Source organism: Meleagris gallopavo, chromosome 14 (assembly GCF_000146605.3).
Source record: "Meleagris gallopavo isolate NT-WF06-2002-E0010 breed Aviagen turkey brand Nicholas breeding stock chromosome 14, Turkey_5.1, whole genome shotgun sequence".
NCBI lineage: Eukaryota > Metazoa > Chordata > Aves > Galliformes > Phasianidae > Meleagris > Meleagris gallopavo.
In genome coordinates this window covers 16,923,069-16,949,541 of record NC_015024.2, presented here as the reverse complement: position 1 = coordinate 16,949,541, position 26,473 = coordinate 16,923,069, and the positions used below count along the sequence as shown (strand labels likewise).

Here is a 26,473-nt window from a genome sequence, read left to right as displayed (position 1 = left end):
AAAAAAAAAAAAAAAATCTTTCCTGGTATGAGAAATGAAAGTTTTTATTTAATTAGATCATATGTTGCAAGATAAGTGACTGTACAGCACAGAAGTTTAATTAAGCAGTCTCACTTTTGGATCCAATCACAGAAGAAAAAAATCCCAGCCCTGGACAAAGCCAGGGAAGCACAGTGCACTGCTCCATGCTCAGCTTCCTCGGCACCGCTGCTCCAGAGCAGTTAGAGCACAGCTCAGTGCCAGCACCTCCTCTACCTCCTGATTTCCTTTATGACCTCCCACCAGTTTGGAAATGCCACCTTCCATCACCCGCAGCACCACTTCAATCCCAGCGGCTGGAAGAGAAAAACTCTGCATTTTCCACGCCCTGGGCAGGAACACCTCACTGCTTCACTAATTAGCTAAGAAAGGTTGATATTTATGCCAGCAAGGCCTTAAAAGGAATGCTACAGCTGCAGTATTTAGGCAGCTGTTGTCACTTTTTTCCTCCTGAAAACAAGATAAAATAGCACCAAAAATAATGACAAAGAACCACCACTTGTGGTCATTTACGTTTGGAAAAAGATGAGAAGGAACATTCACAGAGACCCATCATTTCACTCTGAGTGCTGATGTCATGCATAGCTTTTCCCCCTAAAAAGCATACACAGCAGTGAGTAGATAACCTTCATTTGAACTCCATCCCTACTGCCTATTTTTGGAACTTGCTGCTTTCTCCGGAAAGCAGTCCATATGCAAATGCTGGAGATGATTAAAGTAATCATCCAAATCAGAAAGGTGCCCTTCCTTCTGCAGGGAAACATTTCCCAAGTGGGGATGAGGCTGCAGCACGCAGTCATGACGGGGCCTCGCTCCCAGGAGGCTTAGTGAGGTGAGCCTATGCACCATGCACCTTGCCAAGGATTTTGTCAACATTTTTGGACTGCACTGGTCAAAGTTTCCAGTGCACTTAGGCAAGTTTTCAGCATTATTTCAGAAAATTCATGTTTTGAACGTGATTTTAACAATTGTGCCTTAACAGTTTTGTGATCTATCGGTTTTTAGGACTCTCAATCTCACAAAACACAAAGCTATCACTAGAAATGCGATAGATTGCATATAAAGGATAAAGAAATACGCGTGCAAGGCTGTGAAATGTACTCCTGCAGTGCAAGCAGCAGTAAGACTGCTGATCCAATAACCAGTGTAAGTAGCATAACTAATTTCCCTGGGATGAGGCTTTAAGAAACAAATAAGAGTTCAGGGAGCCCAAACCTTGCCTGGTTTGCAGGAGGAGAAGGCCAGCAGACGTGATGTCACCACCAGGCAGGCAGACATCACCCCAAGGCAAGGCCTGCTACCCCCAGCTGTGACCCACACTTCATCCTTGGGCAGATTACGTGGAAACTCATTTTATGCAATTTCTGTTTGCAAGCTCCACAGGTTGGGAAGGGCAACACGTGCATCACCTGCCCTGCTGCCAGCCCGTGGGGAAACACAGCAGCACCAGCAATCCAGTTCTGGACACGTTGCCTAACTGCTTCCAGCTGCTTCCAGCAAAATCCTAAAATGCAATCCTGAGACCTCAGTACATCACACCCCATGTTGTTCTTAAGCAATTTACAAGCTCTGGGGGTAGTTAATGTTGTCTCTTAGCCATCACTCTGTCTATGTAAGGATCCACCTGGCAGGTCTGATTTAATTTGTTCTGTGCATCCCACTGCTGGAGCACCATACCACTGCATCACAGGGTACCAGCACCATCTTTCTTAAGGCCTTGCACATGTTATATACACACAGAGTGCTTGGGAATCACAGAAACAGTACTTCTATAATCAGTGCACATGATCTTCTCATTGGTAGATGCTTGCCAGCATGAAGCCTTCATTCTTCGAGGCATCTAAGAACGTGAACTCTAGCTGCCACTGGGGCTGTCTGCCAAAATCACTGCCTCATGCTCACATCTTCCCACCCTCTAACATCAGCAGCCAGGACATGCAACACAGACTTTTATGGACCACCATAAAAACATTCCTCTCGTGGGCTGCAGAACGGCCCTCGTTATTTTAGGCACTTAGAACCAAGAAAATACAGAAAATTAACAGTTATGAGCTGAGGGACCCAGAGGAGCAGAGCTGAACAGGGACCTGCAAGGGGCACAAACTCAGCTTGTGGGGACACCATGGCAGTCCTTCTTTGAGTGGGAACCAATCTGAACCTTCACGCTCCATTTCTTCCAGCCTGCTCCTTGTTCTACTGTGGCAGCAATCTTTTTTCTTTCTTCTTTTTTTTTTTCCTAGGGGAATATCTGGATTTATGATGGCATACTTGAGCTGTACAAACCCCATCCTACAACATAAATTGCTCTCCTAAGTGCTTTGCAAACTTCTGAGAGATATACAATGATTTAATTAGGAAGGCTTTATGTTATCTAAAGTTAACGTAGAAATAAAAATACCCTGCTGCAATTCAGATTATATTTCTCCATTGTACTATACAGCATAATTTACATAACACATGTATCAAGCACCATAAAATAAGGTGCTGGCTTTATACACGCACAGCTTTACAGATGCAACCACAATCCAACCCCATGCACATGCTGCATCACTTTTCCTAAGAGCAAGGCCACGCATTCATTCAGTTCTTGTTAACCATTGGAATCAGAGACTTCCCCAGCCCTAGCAGGAGATACAGTACAGGAGAGACAAGCACAACAGCCAGCTAAAAATTCGACTACTCTCAGAGGCTTTTGTCCTTTTTTTTTTCTTTCCATTTGACATACTGCACCCTCTAGATGAGTTGCCTATATTTCTGGCTGAAACTAGTTTTACATTAATTGAAATTTTCATCAGCAATTAGCATTTCAGCTCATAGGTCAAGCATGAAGCACAAAATAAAGTACGGTAGCGGTGGGGCTGAATGACTGGAAAGGACAGAGTGTCAACCATGCACCAAGGGAATGAAAGCTGGTTGCAGTTTGTTTTCAGATCAGACTGCCAACGACAGCCTCCTTTAGTGGAGGTGATGCAAATCCTCCTGATTGCAAAAGGAACTTGCACAGCAAAGGCACTTTCTTCTTTTCTATGCTCATTCTCACTGTTTCAAAGCAGAAAACAATAGGAAAATCATGAGCTTTCTCATGATTCACCTTACAGTGAAGCAATACCTCCTGGAGGAGCCTCACCCTGATGCCCAGCTCCCACCATGCTGGCCACAGCTCAGCAGGCTTCCACAGCACAGGGCTGGGTTTGCTTCAGAGTTCCCTGTGCTCAAAGCATGGTGACAACATGAACGGGAAAAAGGGTTTAACTGCAAGCAAACTACCTCTACAAACAGCAGTAAACAGCTATTGCTCCTAAAGGCAAACTAAGTGGAAGCTGAAACAAGTCTCTTTTCACATTCTGTATTCCTGTATCCTCCTCCATCTTGCTGGAAATTAAAGTACAACATCAATAAGCATCCATTTGGATGAATTTTGCTTGAATTCAGTTAGGTTGCATAAAATTGGAAAGAGAATCTTAATGTTCAACATCAGCATTGCAAAATTGTGGCCTTCATTACCCATTCTGCCCATAACACAATATTCCTCAGAACAAGTGTGACTTCTGCTCACCAGCCTGTCTGCAGACGTTGTGTACTAATCAATTACATGCGCACTGGGAAAAAGCACTTCCCACACTGTGGACGTGAAAACTGTGCCATACACTTTGCACAGAACTTCTATAGCACCACATGTTGTCCTTTTTCTTTACAAGAAGTCACAAATTCCATCGGTCACGTTGTTTTTCCATCTCATTTGTATGGCACACATGGACAGATCCACCTCATTACTCTGCCGTCCTCGCCCATAACTCACATCCCGTTATGTGCCATAGAAATGCTGATCAGAAAACAGCTCAGAAAGCTGCAGAGAAGAGTCGCTTATTAAAAAGCCAAACACTACACAAGGCCTTTCATGCACTTCACTTTCCAATGCCTCTGACCTGTCTCCTGCCTCCTTTGTGCTCCTCTGCAGCTCCCTCTGAGCCTATACACGTCCCTGGAGCACAGGAAACCCCCGAGCTGAGCTGCTGCTCTTATTTGGTCAGCAAATGCAGGAAAGGAACAAATCTTCCAGCTATTGCATTCTGCTTTATTCCACTCTGCAGAACAGTCAGTGGGGGCCTTTCTCATTAGATCCAGCAGGAGCTGCAGATGACACACTGCTGCAGTAGTACTTCCATAACCCATGGATACCCCACACTGCAAACAGGCACTAATGGCTGGTAAAGGCATTGCAATGGGAAACTGAAAACTGCTTTTGCAATTACAGCCCATGCCCTTTGAGCTTTTCCCTCCTCTCTCCTCCTTCTCCTTTTATTTAGCTGCAGTTATTTAAAGCCCAGATCTCTGTTTAAGCAGCTGCCACAACCAGGCAGCCCAAGCAGCTCTCCTAATTAAATATTTGCTGCTGTGCAAGTTTTCTCTCCCCTTCCTGCTGTCCTCCTGGACAACGTTTGCTCCTGCAGAGATAACAGGTCGGCTGAGCACCCTCAGTCCCATGCCTGAAGCATCCCAAATGATGCAACGTCTCCATGAAAATTAATTTTATGATAAGCACCTTGTCACTTGCTATCAAAGAGAACCATCAATAATGAGGAAAAGAAATAAAACTTGCTTGGATTTAATAATCATTATTAAATTATGTCATTTACATAATTAGACTTCAGTAATAACTACAGACTACGGCATCTCTCTTCTATGACATGGAAAATTGGCAGAGTGCTTCACAAAGCGATAAAATGATTTTTTTTTTTTCTTCTATTCCCTCTCTCATCTATAACTGCAAACATTAAGTTGACCAGGTAAGTAATGCCAGACCACAACAGCTACCGAGGTCTGCATACAGGATGGGAATGGAGATGGGTATCACAACGTCAAGAGAAGAATTTTTGAGAAATCTGAATTTCTCAGACATTTGGAGATCCTCCTTAGCCAGCAGAGGAGGATCATGGGCACAGCCAGTTGCAGCAGCACCATGGGATGCTGCGTGCCTTCAGCCAGGAGCAGTGCCAACGGATTTCCCCTCCCACCTGCACTCCCAGCAGAGCATCTCGAGAACAGTGCACAGGGCTGAACACACAGCACCAGGGCTGAATGTGCCTGGGGGGGGTCACAGAGCAGAGCTGTCCTGACTCATCCCTGCGTGGTCCTTGCATGACACAGACTTGAAACAGCAGAGTCAACTTGGTGCGAACCCCCCATTCTTCCACCTGATGCTACTTGACGTCTGAAATAGAACAGGAAAAGGAATAATCATTAAATGCTTGTTGAGCGTGGATGCTCGCAGCCCTCCTGCATGCAGACATGAGAGCAGGTTGGAGCTGAACGGGTGCAGCGCTGTGGAACTGTACAGATCAACACGACCTGGATAATGAAAAGGAGATGGAGGGAGAGAGAGATTTGGGGAAGCAGGAAGCAGCAAGAAGAGTACATGAGGAAATTGGAGCAGACACCAACAAGCATGGTACAGCCATGTGGGGCCATGAAGCAGCTGCTGTCAGATGTAGATGAGAGAGGGAACAGCTCCTAGGAGAGCACTGATGCTGTCAGAGCAGCAAGGATGCAGATGAGCTCAGGTTGGTGCCGGGCAGAGACAGACAGGGCAGGGGAACTCACGCTGATGAAGCAGAATGCACTGGGGAGGGAATAAAAGCAGCACCACGTCCCTGAGCACCAAGTGGGGAATGGGAGATGCTGCAGTGGTGACAGCAGCTGCAGTGATGAGAGAACAGCATGGAAAGCACAGTGCCCATGGTGGGGAGAGAGGGGGGATCGAAACTGCTTGATCTCTCCCAGTGCAAATTTATTGAAGAAATACAAATAGCAGCAAGAAACTTCACCTATATTTATTTATACGTGTAAAATACACACACACAAGAACCACTGCAAAATACAACATGGTGCAAGTGGTTCATTTGCATCAGTGCACGTGCACAGGAGGACTCTGATCTGCACCACACTGTGTGCTCTGAGGTCAGCAGAGATACTCCTGGCTGACATCACCTCCACAGGCATAAACCAACAAACAAACAAGCCTGACCTTCTGTCTCTATAGGAAACAAATTGAATTCTGCTTGTGTGCACCAGATCTCTTTCCCAGCCTTTCTAGTTAGTGAAAGAGATCGGTAAAGCAAAGCAGGGCTGGGGTTAGAACCAGACAAGAAAACCATGATGGGGTGGGGTGTGGTATTACAGTAATATATATATATATATATGGGTTTAAAAATGTTTCCAAATATCTGCACTTCAGTGTTTCCTGAGAGAAACAGAAAAAGGCAATGCCTGAAATGCCTCTCTTCTCCAGTAAAGCACAGTCCACCGGCAGCAGGCAAATAAATGCAAACAAACAAAGAATTCTAAGGGACAGATTCTTATCTCCAACTGTTGCGCTGGAAGCCCCAAAGTGGAGACAAATGAGTTTCCTCCTTCACAGCTAATGCCTTCTGCAGTTGCTAACCTTAAATTACACTTAAAGCAGTCTTGCGGGGCACAGGGACTACTGCTTTCACATTCAAAGAATCAGCGTTTTCCCTAAACACTTGAAGCTTGTGTAATCCGGGACAAGTTTGGGCACTCCAGATGTTTGGGAGCGGCTCTCTCCAGTTTCTCCATCATCTCTGGGGCTGCAGCCAGGAGGATCCACCCAGACACTACCTGTTATCTCCAGCTCCGCTTCTCAGGGCAACAGAAAGCACACAGAAAACAACCAGAATGGCCCAGAGCCTGGCTGCTGTGTTTCTAGATGCATAGACAGGACCAGTGCTACAAGATATCCCTGTGCAAAGCAGGCTGGGTTTAACCCAAGCCCTTAATGTGCCAGCTCAGCATTCCAAAAAAGCTGCAGGAGAAGCAAACACGTGAAGCACTCAGCTCCAGTGCTTGCACAATGGTTTCATCCTCACTCCAGAGCTGCCCGTTGCGGCTTGCTGCTCTCATCAGCTCTTCCACAGTAATAGCCAGGAGTAGATCTTTGAATTTCATCACCAGGACAGCACACCACCTTTGCTCCAAGGCTTTGCAGAACTCAGGGCTGACCTCAAACCCATGACTCCAATGCCATCCCCAAATGCCCTTGCAGTCCTCCACCAGTGATGGAGCTCCCTACAGTACCCACGTCCCTCCATCCTCCTTGTGTAAACTACTCCCAAACCACATAATAGCTTAAAATATCTGCCAGCCATGCTCCCTTCCTGCTGTCCCCCCCATCAATGCTGGGAGCACCACAACAGCAATAAGCTCTGGGAAATTACCCCCCAGCTAGGGAATCAACAGCTTCCGCAGTGGATATCATCAGTGTGACATGGGATGGATGTAATTGTAATTCTAAAGCATAGCATTTTACTTTTTTTTTAAATGCATTTAGTCTCATCTGTACTTCTTGAACTAACATTTTGCTTCCTAATAGTTGCATTTTTATAGCCAAGACAGAACTTCATGAGGTACAAACTTCTGCAGTATAAAGTCAAGCTCTGCGGTAAAGTCAAGCAAACACTTGTAGCAATTACATGCCCAGGAGATTTCATAACATCACAGAATTAACAAGCTGTCAGTTAATGATATATCACTCCACCTGCAATGGCTCCATCTCCAGAGAGGAACCCCGCTCCACCTGCAATGACAATGACACAGCACAGTGGGGCAGTTATCACACACCAATATGAGATTCCACCTTATCTCAAAACATTTCTTTCTGAAGTATTCAAGTGCAATTTGCTTCCATTTTCTCTCCAAGGAGGCAGTTTGCAGAGCCTCTGGATTGGGAAAATGAGGTTCTGCTGAACAGAAACAATCTCAGTGAGTAACAGGAGGCAGTTTTCCCACCTCTTGTAACTGGCACTTGAAATCACCGCCACTTTTCTTTCACTACAGAGCAACTGTTTCAAAGGACCAGCCCCATGCAAAGGTGATGGATGGAGTCCTAACTCAAAATGGGTGTGACAAAGGTGAGAAGAGCTGCTCCAGCTGCAGATGTGTCACCGAAGCCATGGCTCTGCAGAGCTCGTTATGCACGCTGATCATTATTGTGATTAAGCACAATCCAAGAGCTACCGCCTCTACTATTGAAAACTTAATGATTGAGAAAAGCTCAAAAGACCTCAAGGAAAAACACAGTTTCTTAATTATTATTTTTAAAGATTACTTCCTAGGCTTCTCAGCAACGCCAGAGGTTACCAAAGCGATTACAAGCAAGGGGGTACAAGGGGGTATTTGAGCTCTGCAATGAACTGCCCAAGCAGCTGCTGCCTTCAGCTCAGAGGTGAGCACCCTTTCCTGTTTGCTAACGGGATTTCCTGCAAAATCTGCCTTGTTGGTCTGGCACTGAGAAACATAAGCAGCATACAGAGGTGGGCAGCCTGGAGCAGCACCCAGCTCCTTCTTTATTTCATTCTGCTGACAAATCTGAAGCTGACTCGAATCCTATTGGGTGCATGGGCAACACACTGGAACTGCATCTCTGCACAGAGCTGACCTTATCATTTGTGTTTTGGTTTCTTTCAGCAAATGACTAATTTATACACGCAGACCTTAATGCCACAACTGTCTGGCAAAAGATGTAAAAACAGAGTCTATTAATATGTATTAAAAGTCACACTGCAGCTGGCAGAAGACATTACTGTACACAGCATAAAAAATATGACTATTATATTTAAAATTTTCAACTAATCATGCATCGCTGATTTTCTCAGAGTTTATAATTTAAACCTTTAACTGTTTCCCAGCAACATCATCAAGTCAAGACTTCTGATGGATGGGGAGCCAAGAAAACTCATTACAGTAACAAAATATATAAAGAAATAGGAACCCTGCTCTGAAGAAAAAAATAAATAAAATAAAAATAAAAATAGAAATTGAATTTTTTAGAAAAAAAAAAAAGTGAGAAATAGCATGCACCTCCTTCCCCCACTGCTTCATATTCTATTGGTCATAATGCTGGCATGGTACACAGCACAAATCCATGCAGAAGGGCACTGATGCCCAGCAGACAGACGGCCACAAAGGCGACGCACTGCAGAACACACAGAGTGGAGGTGACTTCTGTGCCCATGGTGGGGCTGATATCCTGGGAAATCAGACATCAGCTCCAACCCACCAACACAGCTTTGCCTTCTGCAGAAGGTAGGAAACAGCCCCCAGTTCCTGTTTCACTCATGGTTTTAAGCCCTTTACTCAGCTCAGCTTATTTATAATCACACGACTCGAGAGCCCAAACCCTGAGAGCCCCTGAAGCCCAGCGCAGGAGCAGAGGTCCCAATTCTCTCCAGAAACAGCTCTCTCCAGGGGAGGAAGCCCTTCAGGCGCTGGATGAGGTTGAGATCAGGATTTCAAGGGATTCGGATGCTCTATTCACATTAATATCATACCCAATCTCAAGCAGTAATTTGAAAATCCCAGAGAGGGTTTTTGGTTTTATCTTCTTGGTTTGTGTACTCTCCCCACGCAGTGAAGAAGCAGATCCACTTATTAAAGCATTTATTAAACTTGCCAAGCTGTCTTCCTCCTCCTCCCCCCCTCCCGCACCTCTGAGCTACCTCGTGTGAATGTTAATCAGCACCATTACATGGCACATCCTCTATGAAACGCTCACTGTGACTCCCACACTGCCCCCAAAAACGAAATTAATAACCACTCAGGACAGAAAGTTAAGAACAGCAATCTAAAACTGTAAGATATTTTATAAACATATATTTTTCCAGAGATTCCTATCCTTTTTCCCCCCTGTTCATGTCACTCATTTCCAAACTCCTCATATAGTTGCCTTCAAAACAATCCTAAGGGAGCAGACAGAATTCTTCCCCTGTTGTGTAGATGCTGAGGCACAGGGGAGATATTTTTTATGATCAAACACAGCACAAAGATTTCAGATAAGTGGACTATCTGAAGCCATCTGAAGTGTGTAGGTAGATATGAATATATATAGCTACACATGCACAAACATGAAGAAGAGGACAAGGTTACAGCAGCAAACCCTTTCAGCTCACTTGTCATCACCAGTAAGATTTTATTTCAAAAGCAGTGAGGCACGAGCATCCCAGTGCACGTCTGCTCATCTCCACCCCCCTGCAATCAGCTGCATTTCTGAGGCCAGGTGACACCACTCAACACAAGGACAGCTGGAGTGGTTGAGTCGGAAGAGCTCTCACGAACATCTCTCCTGATACACAGGTCATGGCATGCTGAGCTGGGAGCACTGCTCTTACTGAAATCACACCATTTCCTTCAGCATCCTTCTCCAAAGGAAACCTTCCTAGAAAAATCAATATACTGCTGCTGAGTTTCGACCTTCTCTTCTCTCCCAGACCTCCCTATGATTAGCAGAGCCTTCTGCAACACCAGCACAGAGCTTTTAAACTGCTCATTCCTCTCCTTTCTGTCACACTGACTGTGATTAATCTGCCACCTCTTTCAATTATCTCAACAAGACCTTCTAGGAGGACTTGCTTCCTAGTCTGTAGATGCTTCTGAATTTAACATAGAAGATTAAGTAAATGATACAAGTAATTAAGAGATTCCATTAATCTAATTATCATTTAAATCTAATTGTTCATATTATTCATTCAAATCTTGATTTATTTTTTTTATTCCATGTTACTCAATTAACATTTTTACCACATAAACCCATTAAGAACCCAAGATAGGAAAAACTTGGAAGCTTTTCTAGGAACTCTCCTCTCTGGTGTTCCCACGTGTGCCTCTCTGTAATTTTAGAACAAACCAGCCTGAAGAGCAGTCACTGACATCGCTGCACCAGGAGCAACGTGCTGCAATGCCAGCTCACTGCTCCCCTCCAGGGCTCCCTTTCAGCCCCAGTGCCTGGCTGACACTGAGCCACACCTTGCACAAAGGCAGTCCCAACTCCAGATGATGGAGCTCTGGAGGTCAAAGTATTTACACAGTACTGTTGTGGGTTTTGCAAACAGCACGCATTTGGAACGTGAGTGACAGCAAATAATGCACTAGTTACAGAAAAACTCAGACAGTGTCAAACAAGTGCCAGGAAGCAGAAGAACTTGAATGCAAGCAAAAGCCTGGAAGTCTCTGGATCCTCTCATGAGTCTCATCCTGTTTTCAAGACAGGAGTATTTTCAATGCCTCAATCTTGGAGGTTGGAACTACCTGGAAAATTAACGCACTTGTAAGAGACCAGACCATTAAATAAGATGCTTCCTTCTCATTTATCCATTATTCCAAGGTTACTTTGAGTAGTGCCCTCGGTGACGATGCACCAACTATACTTCCAAAGTGGTACACGTGTTACTGCATTCAGCCAACCCAACGTGCCATTTTCTACTCAGACCACTTCAGAACACTCGGGTTAGTTCAGTCAAAGCCTTTCAGATCTTTCCTGTATCTGCATAGTGTCTCTCTCTTTGGCAATAACCATTCTCACCTGCAATGCTCAGGTGACTGGGACAGCTCACTTGCATCTCATCCATCCTGACACCTCTCACAGCCCCCCTGAATGGGGCACTAACAGGAATTAAGCCGCTCCAAAAATAAAAATAAATACATCCCAAAGGGACTGATTTAATGGCAGATAAAAAAGATTTCTCCCTGCATGTTTGTAAAAATGCAGGTAACACACAGGGAATGCTTTCCACATCTTTTGAGTCACAAAACACAAGCCAGTGTTGGAGTGGGTTAAGGACATCCATTACATCAGGAGGTAGACTCAGACTTATCACTAGTGTGCCTCCAGATAGAGAGGTGATACTGTGATTAATTTCAATCCATCAGAATAATGCTTAATTATTAACAACATTCATCCCCCAGCTCACTTGAATTATTAATACTTGATTATCTATTAATTGATTGTATTATTTTTTCATCAAGTGCTGGAGTTTCTCTCTAGAACTATTTCTGCTCCAGCTCTTTCACCACCCTGAAATCACCATAGCCCTACTAAGGGCAGTGAACTCATCAAGTAGTGAGAAATTAGCAATTGTATCTCATCTGCGTCAGAAACTGGGCTTGTGAGGAAGTCCATCTGTATGAAAAGAAAATACCTTTCATTCCAAGGCTATTATCAGTAGTGACAGCTTAATTTTCATACTCTGTGCCTTCAGCATACCACTCATACAGAGAAACTTTAGGCCAGCAGAGAAAAGCAATCAGCTTCTAAAGGCCAACGTCTGCTGTGTTGCAGCTCACAGTACAATTTGCTCCTCTTGGCAGCGAAATATTTAAATGTACAGAAAGCAAAAGGTGCAGTTTGTTCAAGGGAGATCAATACAGAATTCTCTTTAACCTGGATATGAGAAACTTCATAGTTGAATATACCCAGATGCAATATAGCATAAAACCATAAGATTGTAGTGTGCATATCATAGCATCAGGGAAACCAACTGCATTAAGGTTATTAAAATGAAACTTGTCTTCTGATAATTGCATTCAGCAGTGACAGGAGATGGACCAAGGAGGGCAATGAGGACTCCCATGGCATTAAGGGAAGTAGTGGGATAGCATTCTCACACAGCTTACAATACAAAATATACGTTATTAATCAAATCTGAAAGAGAGAATTTAGGATGGAAAGTTGCAAGAAAATTGGCTTTCAAGGATGAAGGACTGAGAGATTCATCCAGATGCACAGTGACACAATGCACAACCAGAAACCACGAGGGAATGAAACAGACCAGAAGCAACACTTGGATGACCTTTGTGCTCAAGCTGAAGTGGGACACGAAGAGAGTGATGAGCAATGAGGAGATTATTATTTTTTACTTACAGCATATTAAAAGCTTACTGACATGCAACTCATAGAAATAATGAATATTTAAATTTAGCTCATATTAAAAAAACTTAATGTAAAACATCCCTAATGAAACGAGAAAGTAGGGTAGTGATTCCTAATGATATATGTGGCACACAAGCAAGATTGCTGGACGTAATGCATAATGCTGAACCAGATGCACACATGAACCAGTGCTCCTCCTGCACCCAAAGAAATGCTTACAAATGTGGAGCGTGACCTGAGAAAATCATGGGGTGGGTTACAAGTCTCAAGTATGTCCTTGTCAATGGTCCTTTGCTTTCCTGGAACATTTGCTGCTTTTAATTAAGGAGATGGATCAGAGGGAATTTGGTCCCAAACTTCGAGAGACTTCTCATAGGGACCTTAAGAGCCTACTACAACTTCTTGTGCCCATCTTCTCTACTCATTCTTTCAGAGGCAACAGTGGAAAAAAAAGGCAAGCAATTCTTTTCTCCTGCTTACCCACAAAGTCTTTCTAATAGGCAAAGATCACATTTGTAGTGCTGATATTTCTCCATGACCAACTGAGCCCCAAGTAAAACCTGGAAACTGACTCCTCACCCTTGCAGGTCTGCACTGAGTTCACCCTACAGAGGCAACAGTCCAGGGCCACGTGCATAGGGAAGCCTAGAGATAAATCCAAGTTTCTGATACTGAGAATTTTAGAAAGTTGGGCTCAGCCAATAGTTCTCCTGTGGAGCAATTCCCTGCCATACTTCAGTCATTTATTACATGGCAGGACATGCACGCTGATCTATTTTGCATATACTATTAATCACCAAGAGCATTTAGTACCAAGGCCCTCTTGAGAGCCTGTTATGGAGGATTATGGACTACATTGGCCAAAGATGTCCCTAGAGAACACGACTGCTTTGGTGCAGGAGAGAGAAACAACTGCTGCTGGGGCCAAAGATAAAGGAGTCAGGGATGGACAGTGGACGAGTTAAAGCTTTCTACACTGGATTTTCTAATGACTGCATCAGTGACTAATCCCTAATAAGCTAAATTATTTGCAATAATGTACTTCTGACTCATTTGCTATAGCCAGATGTATAGGATATTCTGAAGCATTTCTTATAAATCTGGTTCAATTTCATCTTTTTTTTGCTTTTTTTGCTTAGAAATAGCTTGCATTATATCAGTAGCCTAACTAAAACATCATGCTTATTATTTGAGCTCAGTATTATAATAATCAATTCCAAAAAAAGCTTCCACGGGACCCCAGTATGTGCCATGTATTCCTGGTTTGCAATAGGTTTGTTTCCATTATTATATATACACCTTTATGGTAAATTAGGGAAGAAAAATAAAGACATTTTCTCTACAAATGGGGTGTTTATTTCTTCTTCATCTTCTCATGCTTTTTTCATTTCCACTTCATGCCTCTGAGGCACAAAATTCAGAGCAATTCTCAAACACAAAGTTTTTGTATTTAATCAAAATTAAGCTCTATTACCAATCTGATAACAAATCTCTGGAATGTAAGTATTCACACTTACTAAATGCAGCATGATTGTAAATACATAGCTAAAAATTGTAATGTGATAGCGTTAACTTATGCTTCAGAACAGATTTTTCTACTATTCAATACATAGAACACACCTGATACCCTTATATGTGATCACTTCATCTGGCCTTTGGCTAGAAATTGAAGTCAATTCTTTCAAACCATTTTTTTCCTTTCTAAGAAATCTGACTAGGAAAATTGAAGAGTACTTTCTTTCTAGTTAGAAAGCCTCTGAATGCAAACAAAATAAATAAGCCTTGCATTCACTCCTTTTCTGGAAATGCCATCTTGGTTTGTACTGCAGAGATCACCCCAAAGAGGTTTGTAACTTCAATAACTTCAGTTGGGAAGCTTCTTCTATACCAAAAACCATAAGATACAGCAATTTGTTATTATTTTCCTCAACCATTCCAACAGCAATAGAGAAAGAAGATTATGGCAGGAAATAGGTCTTTCATATGCTTCTGAGGATAAAATAAATATATTCAGATCCTACTTCTGAATTAAAGATGAAATAAAATCACCTTTCTGGGGTCCGGGAGCATTATTCAAATCTTTCCCTCTGGGAAGAGCATTGGCCATCAGTTTACTCCCCTTTCATAGGAAGCAACTGTACAAATGAGGCTATGCACACAAGCTTTTTCTGCCCTCAGCCAACACAAGGAATTGCCTTTTGCTTTACATAGCAGCCAGCAAGTGTGCTTGCGTCCTGGAGAAAGAATAAGAAAATCCCAGATTTCCCTCTGTAAGCACAAATTTAATTGACTGTGTGTACAGTTCATGGTGAGGGGGCTGAAACCCATGGATTCAGTCACTGTTTCCATCAAATATGATTTATTTTATTATTATTTTTTACAAATGCAGAAGCCAGCCATTCTATCAAGGAGGCTTAAAACTTGCTTTCTGCAAGCAGCAGTGCAAAAAATCCTAAACACACCAATGCTTGTGGAAAATAAGGTGAATCCTCTTAGAAAAAAAATCAACTTGTAGTCACTGAATTCCTCTCTTGTCTTTTGGGGACACTTGCTTCCAATAGGCCTGACCAGCCTTCTGCAGATAAATGAAGAGAAGCCACTGATCTAATGGCACAGAAATATCTCTGCTAATATGCAAACCTACATATGCCAGCATGGGGCATTTCAAAGATAATTTTATCCTACTGCATCTTGTTATCCAAATGGAGAAATGTCAGCGGCGTATTAAGCTGATAGGAAAGCTGAAAGACTCATTAAGCCATATTTTATAGGATGAGAACATGCAAAATGGAATATTTTCCAGGATCATTAAAACAAGACTTAATTACAGAATTCAGGTTTATCCGTGTCACCCAACGTCACAATACTTCGAGATGGATGATGAGGGGAAAAGGCAAAAAATCCTCAGCAGCCACATTTAGCACCGCAGCAGTATCTGCATTATTCATCATCATTCGTGCAATGACAGATCCTAAATAATTAGTATTGCTCACATTAATTAAGTTATGCAACTCTCCCACCCAGAAGAGGATTTGTAAAGAAATGCACGCTAATAACACGTTGGTCACAGGCTCTGCCCAACAGTGCCATGTGTGCCAGCTCCACACAGCTCCAGCTTCTACAAACCATAGAACACATGGGTTTTAACTGAGAGTTTTACTGTACTTGGGTTGGTTTTTTTTTCTTTTGTACAATTTCTTTTCCTGCTAATTTTCCTTCAGCTGTCGTAGACATGACAATTTGCTCACATCTTACCAAGACAGATTTCTGTTTCATCTCATGATACAAGCCCTGAAGCATTCCTCAATTTCCAAAGGAAAGAATTTACCCAAGGCAAAATTATTCTTCTTGTATTTTGTAAAAGAAAATATCAGTTTACCATTGCAAAATACACACCTGTAGAACACACAGACATATCTGACTGGAAGGTCTGGATTTCAGGGTGGGAGACAGACAAGAATGCAAGTCACCTTGCCAGAAAGCAAAGGAATCAATGCTTACAGATAGCATTGATCCTGTTGCTGTAAATAGAATATTCCCCTTTATTTTCCCCAATCTCAGGGCATTATACAAATTGTAAAATGCCACAGCATTTTTTAAAAATCCAAACACACCTAATAGCAGATATTAAGCTAACTTGTACTGTTTTCCACACAGTGTCATAGTATGTACTGACAGTCAGAGCAAAACGCAGTATTTGCCAACACACGCTCATTTCCCAGCACATGCTATTACTGCAACCCGAAGAATATGCTGGGGTGGTTTTGTACCTGCAATCTCAGACCAAGCAACCAAAAAGCTCTGGTTATTGTAGAACAAACACAGGTCTACCAGCTATGCATTGGTTGAACTTCTGCCGCTTGCACTCTGCCCTGTTGGTGCTTTGAGTTATGAAGGGCACCACGCACAGGGGTGCATTGGGAGTCCCCCACTGGCAGAGGTACAGCAAGGAGAGACTGAATAGCAGGTTTATTGAGACATAAAAGATCTGGGCTAAGCATTTGAGAATACTGACCTGACAGGAAGAAAATATCTGATCTTATAACCAAGATGTGCAGTAAACAAGGCTGTGTCGCACAAAGCAGCAAATAGATTATACGGAAAAAACAGCACGTGGAAATTCATGCCTCAATATGAAATAGTGACTACAGTCCACACCTCGATGGATCACAATCATCTCAGCAAAATGGGCTCACAAATCGTCATGTTTCCTAAGCTCTGCCCCACCCACCATCAGTGACACCTTGGGACAAGAAAACCATATTTCATGTAAGCTCCTTTCTGGTGACCCAAGCAACCAACCAGCTGTCAGCACCCAAAACCTGCTTCAGATCTGCTTTTAATAAACTCAAATCTCAAACCTTCTAGTGATGAGTGTCCATGTTCCTCCTCCTGTTTGGGACGGCCACACAAGGCTGATGACTGCTGCCTTTCTCCTGCCTTGCTCTGAGCTGCTGCAGCAGCTTTATAACACGGAGGAGCTTCTACAAGAAATCACTGCTATTTCAGAGAATTTAACCTGAAGTGCTCCACAGATGCAATGAATGGCCATTTGAGTAGTGAGTCATCCTTCCTCAGATCCTTTTAAGGAACTTGGCTGGTGTATTTTAAAGGCGTGTTTCTTAATACTTAGTTTTGCAATTTTCAGGGTGATGCATTCGGGAGTTGGGAATACGGATCACGTGGCAGCAGAGCCACATTTGTCAGTGGAAAGTATTCAGCCCTGTATTTCCTTGTATATGGTACTTGCAAAACCTAATCTTTAGGATATTTGAGTTTGTCCTCCTGCCTGCTATTCAATGAGCTCCTAGAAGTCAATCAAACTTGAATAAATATTTTAAATTCCATCCTGCATCACAGCTGAGTAAATCATATTTTTAAGTTTTAAAACGTATTCCAAAATGCAGCTTATTTCTGTCTTTGAATGTCATGGCAACCTCAAGGTCTTCTTTCTGCTTTCCACAGAAAATACCTACATCTGCACTCACTTTGCAGGAGAGCCTCTGGTAGAGTCTGCCTCAGACTGGAACAGTTGGACCAATAATCCACCACTGCTTCCTGCTTAATTAGCTAAAACTCCCCCGGTGCTATCACTTCCAACAGGTACGTGCCAGGCTTGCTGGCTGTTAGCACAGCTTCTGCAGGACCAGTGTGAAATGACTTTCTAGCACACATTTACCTACACAGAGTATCCAGGCTGTAAATCTGCATTACAGAGACAACCAGGTTCCTCTCAGAGAGATCTCAGGATTCACCAGAACACTCTCTACCAATTTATGAGTATGGCACCTTCTCCTTTTAATTAAGTTTTCACTCAGTAAATTATTTTAGATTATTCTAAGTTCTCTAGTGGGTGTCAGGCTGCACCTGCCTGTGAGACACCAACAAATTGCTGGCACTGAGCAGCCGGCTCAATAATACCTGCCAGTATTTCTAGGCCTTTTTTCAAATGGGACACTGAGACGAGCTGTAGATGGGTGAAAAGCACTGGACTTCAAGATGGGAAAAAGCAACAAGCAAGTCACAGATATCTGACAATCTGTCTGACACCAAGCACTGGAAATAGGAAAAACAGAGCTGTAATCTCCCATCAAAAACAAGTCAGTGATGTTATCTAACCAATCCATTAGTAGATAATATATTTATTATTTCTAGCACGTACATATGATGTACACGTATGATCTGTGAAGGACAACTCCCATGAAAAAGCTGAATCAATTGCATTAATAACTTAGGACTGAAAACCATTATTATTCTCTGCATGTCTACCAACCTAACTCGATTTTATGCAGAAAAATATTCCAAAGAAATCCAATTCCTTTAACCTTTCATTTAGAATACCATTCCCCCCTCAGTTTCTCCTCAGCTGACAGCACCGTGCTGGCTTGCTGCCCCATGGCAACATCACCTTCCAGTGACACTCAGAGCACAGCTGTGGGATCCTGTGCTGTACTTCCCTCCAGACACAGCGCTCTGAAATGACAGATCCCTCCTTCTGGAAGTGTGAGAATGACTTGGAACAGAAAACAGAGTGAAGAGAGACCGAAGCTCAAGTTAATCCTTGCACTAAAGCAACCTTTTCTCACTGATTTTTAATACTTCACGCAAGAGGGAAAAATAAAGTTTTGGGCCCAAGCATCGCCAGCAAACCACAGGGAGCCCAAAGGCTACAGCTCAAAAGGAGAACTTCAAAAAAACATGTCAAAAGCATTACCAGTTTAGAGGGAGACCAAAGGCCATGTTTGCATTCAAGCCCATTTGCTGAGGAAAGCATTTAATAATGAGTGGCATCAGGAGCTGGCTGCAGTTATTCTCAGCTGCAAAGCAAACAGCAAACAAGTTCTGCATGCACTTTCTTGTGCCTGCCCCAGTACTTTCACAATGCTCACAGTGGGATAACGCCACTGCATGACATATTATGGGATACATAATATGGGTGCTGGATACATCCCCACCAACATGCCCCCAGAGCCATCAGTGCCCACACTGCACCCCCTCCTGGGCATCACCCATGGATAAAGCCTATGGTGTAAACCCATCAGAGAGAAAAAAAAATCCTGTGTAATGAGCAGGGTTTGGGCCAAAAATTTTTAAAAAGCATTTAGGGAATAAAGGTTGCAACACTGGAATTGATTTGATGAGATTTGGAATTGGTCTTGTTTTTTTTTTGGCAGAGGAAAAAGTACCATTTTCTAGAACAGCTTGTCAAGGAAATGAGGTTTTTACACTTTTGCGGTCTCTCCCATCTATCCAAACCTCTCAGTCACTGGTATAGGGGGAATTTTCAAAGGAAAATTCTCAAACTAGCACCTCTACTGAGAAAAAGTACATTGGAAATGCTGTTTGAGGGTTGCTGAATGGCAAATCCCAATATAGTCGCCGGCAAGGCAGACAGCCTGAATGTAATCTAGGCTGGGAGTAACCCAGCATTATCTCCTGTCAGCTGGAGAAGACAGAAATTGCCTGAAATCTGCCTCATACAGAGCGATGGGGGATGCAAGTCAGTAGAAAATCAAGTCAGGCTTTTAGGTTCAGAGGTTACAGGATACCTTGTTTTGTTAGAAAAAGCTCAGTTTTAAGTCACCTGGGGAGAATTACTCTCCCAGTAATTTTGGGCTTCATGGGTATTATCAATTTTTTTACCCAAATCTGTTTTGTGGAGAGATAACTAAAGTTGGTTACTGAAAACAATCATGCTGTAGGCACAGAGCAGGTCAACAGACAACCAAGATCTTTTCCACCATTAACTTACAGGATTTCTACTCTCCTTAGGTCTTTTGAAGGCAATAAGTATTTATTGTAGGTATGAAACACCCTTCAAAAGGTTTATCTCCCCAGCAAGTAGTTTGTCCAGAACGACCACGCAGCAACAAAGACTCACTCAAATTCAAAACTAAATCATTAAGCAGAAAGCAGCCGGTGGGAAAGCGGCTCCTGCCTACTCTACGAGGTTTCATAGCCATCCCATCTGCAGCCTGCCATTTGTTCGTTAATTTCCAAATGACAGATTATGAGCACAGACAGTGTCCCTTTGTTCCACACACAGCACATTGGGAACAACACGGGGTTCCCTATTAGCAGCCACCCCTCACCCCGTGTTCTCACCCCATGGGATGGCAGGACCTGCCATGACCTCCAGCTGATGCAAGACCACAACAAGTGTTTATCCTGCAGCACTCTTTCCTGAGCTCTGGGTACATGTGAAAGCCCCTGCAGCAGCAGCAGCCCCAACAGCCCTCCTTTGATATTTGACTGGGCTCTCAGCCCCATCAGATGCAGGAGGATCCCGAGCATCTGGCAGGTGTCTGCATGTGCCGTGCAGATTACAGAAAGAACCCTTCAGAAAAAGCATGCCTATTAAATCCAGAGGAGCGAGGACAGTATCTGAGTTCTTGGATTTAATGAGCCAGCATCACTTAGGGCTCACTCCTAGCAAATGTATAAGGAAATAATTTCCTTGTAATGAACTCATGTGGCAATTGGCTTTGCCCTTTCTGCATGCTAATAATAATAAATTTTATCCAAATTACTTCGGGCAGCAGGTAGATGGAATACTCTAAGCCCAAGCTCTGAATGCAAGGACAAAACAGCAACTACAGTCAAGTAAAAAAGGTACATCAGGCCATGTAGTAATAAGTTTGTCTGTTTGTTTTTCCCTTTTGTTTTTTAACCACACTCTGATTCAATCAAGGATTTTCTGGAGAACACAGAACGCTCACCTTGGCAGGGAGGTGCTTAGAAAGAAAGGACTTCTTCGCCCCAAACAGGCAGCAGTGAATAAATATGCAAAGTGAGATATCTTGAGGAGATATCTGCTCTGTGGTAATGCTGTCGCTGCACAGCCAAGGAAGACAGCACAGCCACGTAAACAGATTACCAGGCACCAGCTGTCAGCACAATTGAACAACAATCTATCTTATAGATCCATAGGAATAATTTCCACTGCAACAATTTTCGAGTTAGCATGACAGGATGGGTTTTGAGGAGCTATCTCAATAGCACAGCAGCATCTGAAGAAAATTCCAAAGTAATCTGTCACATTTCTGTCAAGACACGTTCAGGACGAAGTGTCATTCTGTTACACATCAGATCTGAGGAAATGGAGTTGCAACCACTTCCAAGGTTAAGCTTTAACAAGCAGTTGATTTGGCTGGCTAAGGCATCATTCTGTGAGTCTGCTTGGTGTGCACAGGTGGCACAGAGACCAGGAATTACAACGGTACGCATTGAGCACCCTTACCACAATACAGGTGGCTGAGGGGGGGCACACAGCAGTCCATGCATCCAAACCTTCACTTGAGCAGACGTTTCCCCATTACCACCCTAAGCACTTTGCAAAGCACATTGGATTTGGGAAGAAAAACCCAGGGCTGAGCCTAACATGAGCTGGCACATCACCACTGCCCATGTCAGCTTGAGGCAATGCCCATGTGGGGATTGTTCTTTTCTAGAGAAATATCACTCTGGTTAACGCCATCAAGGCTGGAGCGGGGTGTCATAAGCCTTTTCAGGCTGTCAGAAACAAGGCCATTTCTCACCCTTTTACAGACTGAAAGGGTTACTGATCCCTCAGGACACGATATTTGCAGTAACAGTAATAATTTGGGTCACAGACCCTCAATCTCTAAGCAATCGCTTTGCTTTCCATATTTTTCTTCTTGGTTACCACAAACAATATTCAGACAAAATTATGATTCCATATTCTGGTTTGATCATCCCCACATTTTTAATTTTTTATTAGCATTTAATCTGAAAAGTTTTGAGTCCCAGGGATGGCCAAAAGCTGCCGCTACTGAAATGGGAAAGAGGAATGTTATGCAGTTTGGATTTAGTACGTTGGAAGACAGAGGAACAGTGGTCAAGCAATGGAATTAAGAACCCAGAGGAATATAACATGAGAAGAAATAAACAAAATGCGTTTGTGAAGCACTAAGCACGTCAACCCAATCTTTTCTCCCTCTCTTTTAAATAAGGATAATCACACTATTATAAGAGGAGCTAAATACCTTTTGATGAAAAAAAGTATTCTAATGCAATAAGAATAAACACAGTCATAGAGAAACTATCCCGTCTGCTTCCAAACAGATGGAAAACACCAGTCCATCTCCACAGGGGACTGCACTTGACCCAGTTATTCATGAATGACTTTGGTAACACAGAGATACAGTACGGAGGAGCTTCAAGCCCTGGGGAAGATAGTACCAGCATACCAAGTGATCTCAGCGTGTAGCTAAAACATCAAAACTTGTAAAGATAATTAGGCAAAAAAAGTACACAATGCTCAGCCTATTTTGGAAATAAACACCGACCTGAGGATGCGCTTTGTAAGGTAGGCAGCACTAGTGAGAGAACAGAGAGGTCAGGAAGGATAAAACCTAAACGTGAGTCAGCAATGGGAGTCTGCCAGAGAGACAAGTGGTGGTTTGAGAAATGCTAACAGATGTTAACCACGGAACATGGAAGGTAATTATTCATATCAGGTTTAGAAAACATGACCTAGAAAGAAGGGTATTTGCCCAAACCATGAAAAAGAGAGGTCCAAAATGTAGACATAAAGGCTATCTTCCAACATAAAACATGTTTTAATTAAGAAAATTATGATTGTACCTCACAAGCATGAGAAGTAACTGCTTTAATGCACAGTAAGGAAAGATACAATTAAAACTATGAGTTATACAGAAAGTTAATCAATGGATTATGTTATCTCCAAGGAGGCTGTTGGTACCCTCACTGGAAGGCTGCAAGGTCACCTAGACGACCCTTTAAGCTTCTGGATCAGATTTGCATTCCAGCACTTTTGCTGTCAAAAACATCCAGAAAATAATGCTTTACATTATCTCCACTGGAAAAAAATAATGAGGAAATAATCATTTGGCAGCATATCATCATCCTTATATAATATGCATTTTGAAGAAAGATAACATTCTTGAAGTCAGGTCATCTATGGACAATCAGCTGCCATACTTCAGAGTTTACAATGATTCTGTTCATAAAGGCACTTCCACCCCAGTTCTGCAAGGTCACATCGAAATAAAATTAAAATAGAAAAATCTCCCTCATCACAGCTCTGCTCAGCATCCCTATTTCCCTGGTTTCCTAACATCGACTGTCTTCTAGACTAATCCATTCAGGAGGAAGAGGGTGACATGTAATACAGTTCCTTCACTGCATTAGTTTACGTTGCATATACTTATTCATATTCCTTAACTTACTGTACATTTGGTAATCCTGTATGGTACTTTCCAGGAAAGCTTATTTCAGCATCAAAACTGAATATTATATTTCAATTTACTGAACTGATACATGAACTTTGCTGATGTTCAATTTTATTTCTGTGATTTTATTAACTCGTTTATATGACACTGAATCACAGTCTCTCACCAACCTATTTCCTCTATTTCTCCATGTATATAGCAATATAGCGGATATATTTGAAACAATAGAAATAACACAAGTAGAATTTTGCACAATTATAGCCAGCAGTGCACAAAATAAGACATCGTTAATAATAAATAGTAACATTATATAAAGAAATACCATCTGAAAGTTGATTTTACACGGCATATTAAAGACTTGATGGCTCAGGAGATTGGTAATAGAATAAAAAGCCTTTTATCTCAAGGTCATCAATTCAAATACAAGTCAGACTGATGGCAACTGAAAGCCATTTGATGAGAGCGTTAATGAGCCTGGTCTCGTTTCTGAAAATTTAAGAACAGCCATAACATTCAGCCCTTTCTCCTCCTCTGACAGCAGTCAATACAGAAATCGTATGGAGGCACCGCACCCATCTGGCTGGTGGAGTCGTATTCCCCTCTTATACACTGCCAGCCCCAGGCTATTGCTATTTTAGCAGTTTCCTAGCAGGTATCCATTTGTTCTGTTCCAAAATTCAAAATCCTCAGTACTGCCAACTGCCTCTTTTATTGCTTGGAGGGCTGAAAAACAGAACTGGGCTTTCAGCTCCCTGCACAACCACTTCAAGTGATGCATGAGCAACACTCTGGTCATTTGCTGGAGCCATAACAATCTGATACACTAATAGATTACCTTTTTTGCTACTTTAATACTTTTTTTTTTCTGGTTTGTATCTACGACAGCAATGTACCATAGCAAGGCAATGCACTGAGAAAGAAAAGAATTCCAGTGCAAACTAGAGCAACTGTTGAGCTATCCTCTCATCAGCCAGCAAACAAAGCAAGCCACGTATTGTGCAACTTCACAAGCAAGCTCAACGTTTTCCAGAATAAAACTACCTGGTATGATTTCCTTTGTTCCAGTAAAATGCCTAAATAATTTACTACACATGATGCAATGCACTGATAAGAAAACCACTGATGATATTTGTCTGAATTTTTATGCTGAGCAAGTTTTATATTTTTATATATATATATTTATGTGTACACACACACAGTTCCACGGGCAAAAGTCAGTGTTTACATATGCAAACTAACTGCCCAGAACATCTACAAGTGCCTGCTGGCTGGTATAAATGGGGACATCCAGAAGCAGCACTCAGTGCAACATGCAGTAAAAGGATACGTTTTCACCGTGATCTGAATTTGAAACCCATTGATTTCTTTCTGAACTGGGGCATATGAACAAGTTCCCCAAGTAAAAGTTATTCCAAATTGTAAAAACTACCAACCTCACCACTCAAGTAACCTCCATCTGCAGTGCCCAGGCTTTGGAGGGCTGCTTTGTCTCTCAGAAGTGACTAATGGATTAATTTTAAAGGCGATTGGGTGCTTAAAGATGCCATTTACAACCAGCATGGGTTACAATGTCTGGGTAGTCAATTCCCTTAACGCAGTTTTCCCCTCAGCACAGCACAGGTGCCCAATAGCTGTTACAGAGCCAGCTTTGGAGCAGGGCAGGTAGCGGAAATCCCCAAGCTCCCACTTCTTGGGCAGTCTGCCCCACCCCCAGAACTTCCCACAGAGCACAGGAACAGCTCCATCACACCACAAAGTATTTCTTTCTCATCTGCAGCTCCAGCAGAGAGAATTTGTTCAGGGCAAATACAAGCATGAGCTTTAAAGGTTCAACATCATGGACGCTCTCTGTATGACAAAGGCAGCGGCCAAGTTGAATTTTCCCTTGCAAGTGGTCAGGGCTGAACCTACTCCAATTTGCAGAAGACAAAGCTGGAGATTGCCTTGTTTCAGCAAAGAGGAGCCTCCCAGCCTGCCGCACCGAACGGATCTACTTATCCCACGTCTCTCTAGAAGACTGTCAGGAGTACAGAAAACTGAATTTAAGTGGATTTCAGAGTGTGGAGAACTCCTGAATCCATCAGTTAAGGTCATTAGCTCATGTGACACACCTCCCTAAAGTCAATTTTCAGAGATAAGCGTGTGACAACCTGACTGGAGGAATTCTCCCGTAATGTATTATTAATTCATTTATTATTACAGTTATTATAATCTTTATGTGGAGGCACTGAAGCTCAATTTGTTCTATCGCAGCTAAAGCTTTTAATGAGCCCTTTCTTCTCCTCGGGATAGGAGCTTCATTCAGCAGCTCTGTGGCTTTTAGAGAGTAGAAAATAACATGACGGTGTGTCCAATTTACAAAGGCAGCTTCACACACTGTGCCCTGAATTTTACATGCAAACAATGGGACAACTAACTTTCAAACTGCAGAACATCTCTTCAAACGTAGTGGACCCACAGATTCTAAATATAGGAAGGCTTACAAGCAAATGTATCACAACGCAATGAAATCTTAATGACAATTCCCCCAGCTGAGAAAAAGGAGGAGTGCGTTTAAATAAAGAGGCCCTGTGTAAATGCACATATTTGCTGGGCAGATGGGGGAGCATATATTAACTTAACACTCAGCCCCAACTGAATGGCTCCGGGTTCATCCCTTGGTCACAGGGCTGATCCCAGATAGGGGCTGACTGAGCCAGGGGAAAGGCGGAGCCTGCAGAGCAACGGGAAAGCTGTGAACAGAGTGGAGGAGAGCAGCACACTTTCCAAACCACGCACATCTCTGACGCATGGGGCTGAGCACACAGCTGGCGAGAAAAGCTGCATCACTGGGTGACCTTTCCTGCTTGGAGAGAAGGTCAGAGACAACAATCTGTGCCAGTTTACGCTCAGAACGTTACGCCTACACTTCCAGTAATTTCTCCTTTGAAATGGAGAAGCCCAGCTCATGTGATAGGCTCATGGGAAACACAGGAGGAACTTTTTTTTTTTTTTCATT

General features: G+C 42.8%; 1 protein-coding gene across 8 annotated transcripts in view; it reads right to left on the bottom strand.

The window, feature by feature from the left end:
- Window positions 1–26,473, bottom strand: part of CHL1 (cell adhesion molecule L1 like) — a 108,223-nt gene that overhangs the window by 51,813 nt on the left and 29,937 nt on the right. Inside the window, exon 1 of one of the 8 annotated variants that reach the window (XM_003210190.4) lies at window positions 17,122–17,241. The exons of the other annotated variants lie outside the window; for them this stretch is intronic. The gene's annotated coding sequence lies outside the window, so the exon portion shown is untranslated. Of the gene's footprint in view, window positions 1–17,121; window positions 17,242–26,473 lie in introns of those variants that run through there. 8 annotated transcript variants of the gene reach the window in all.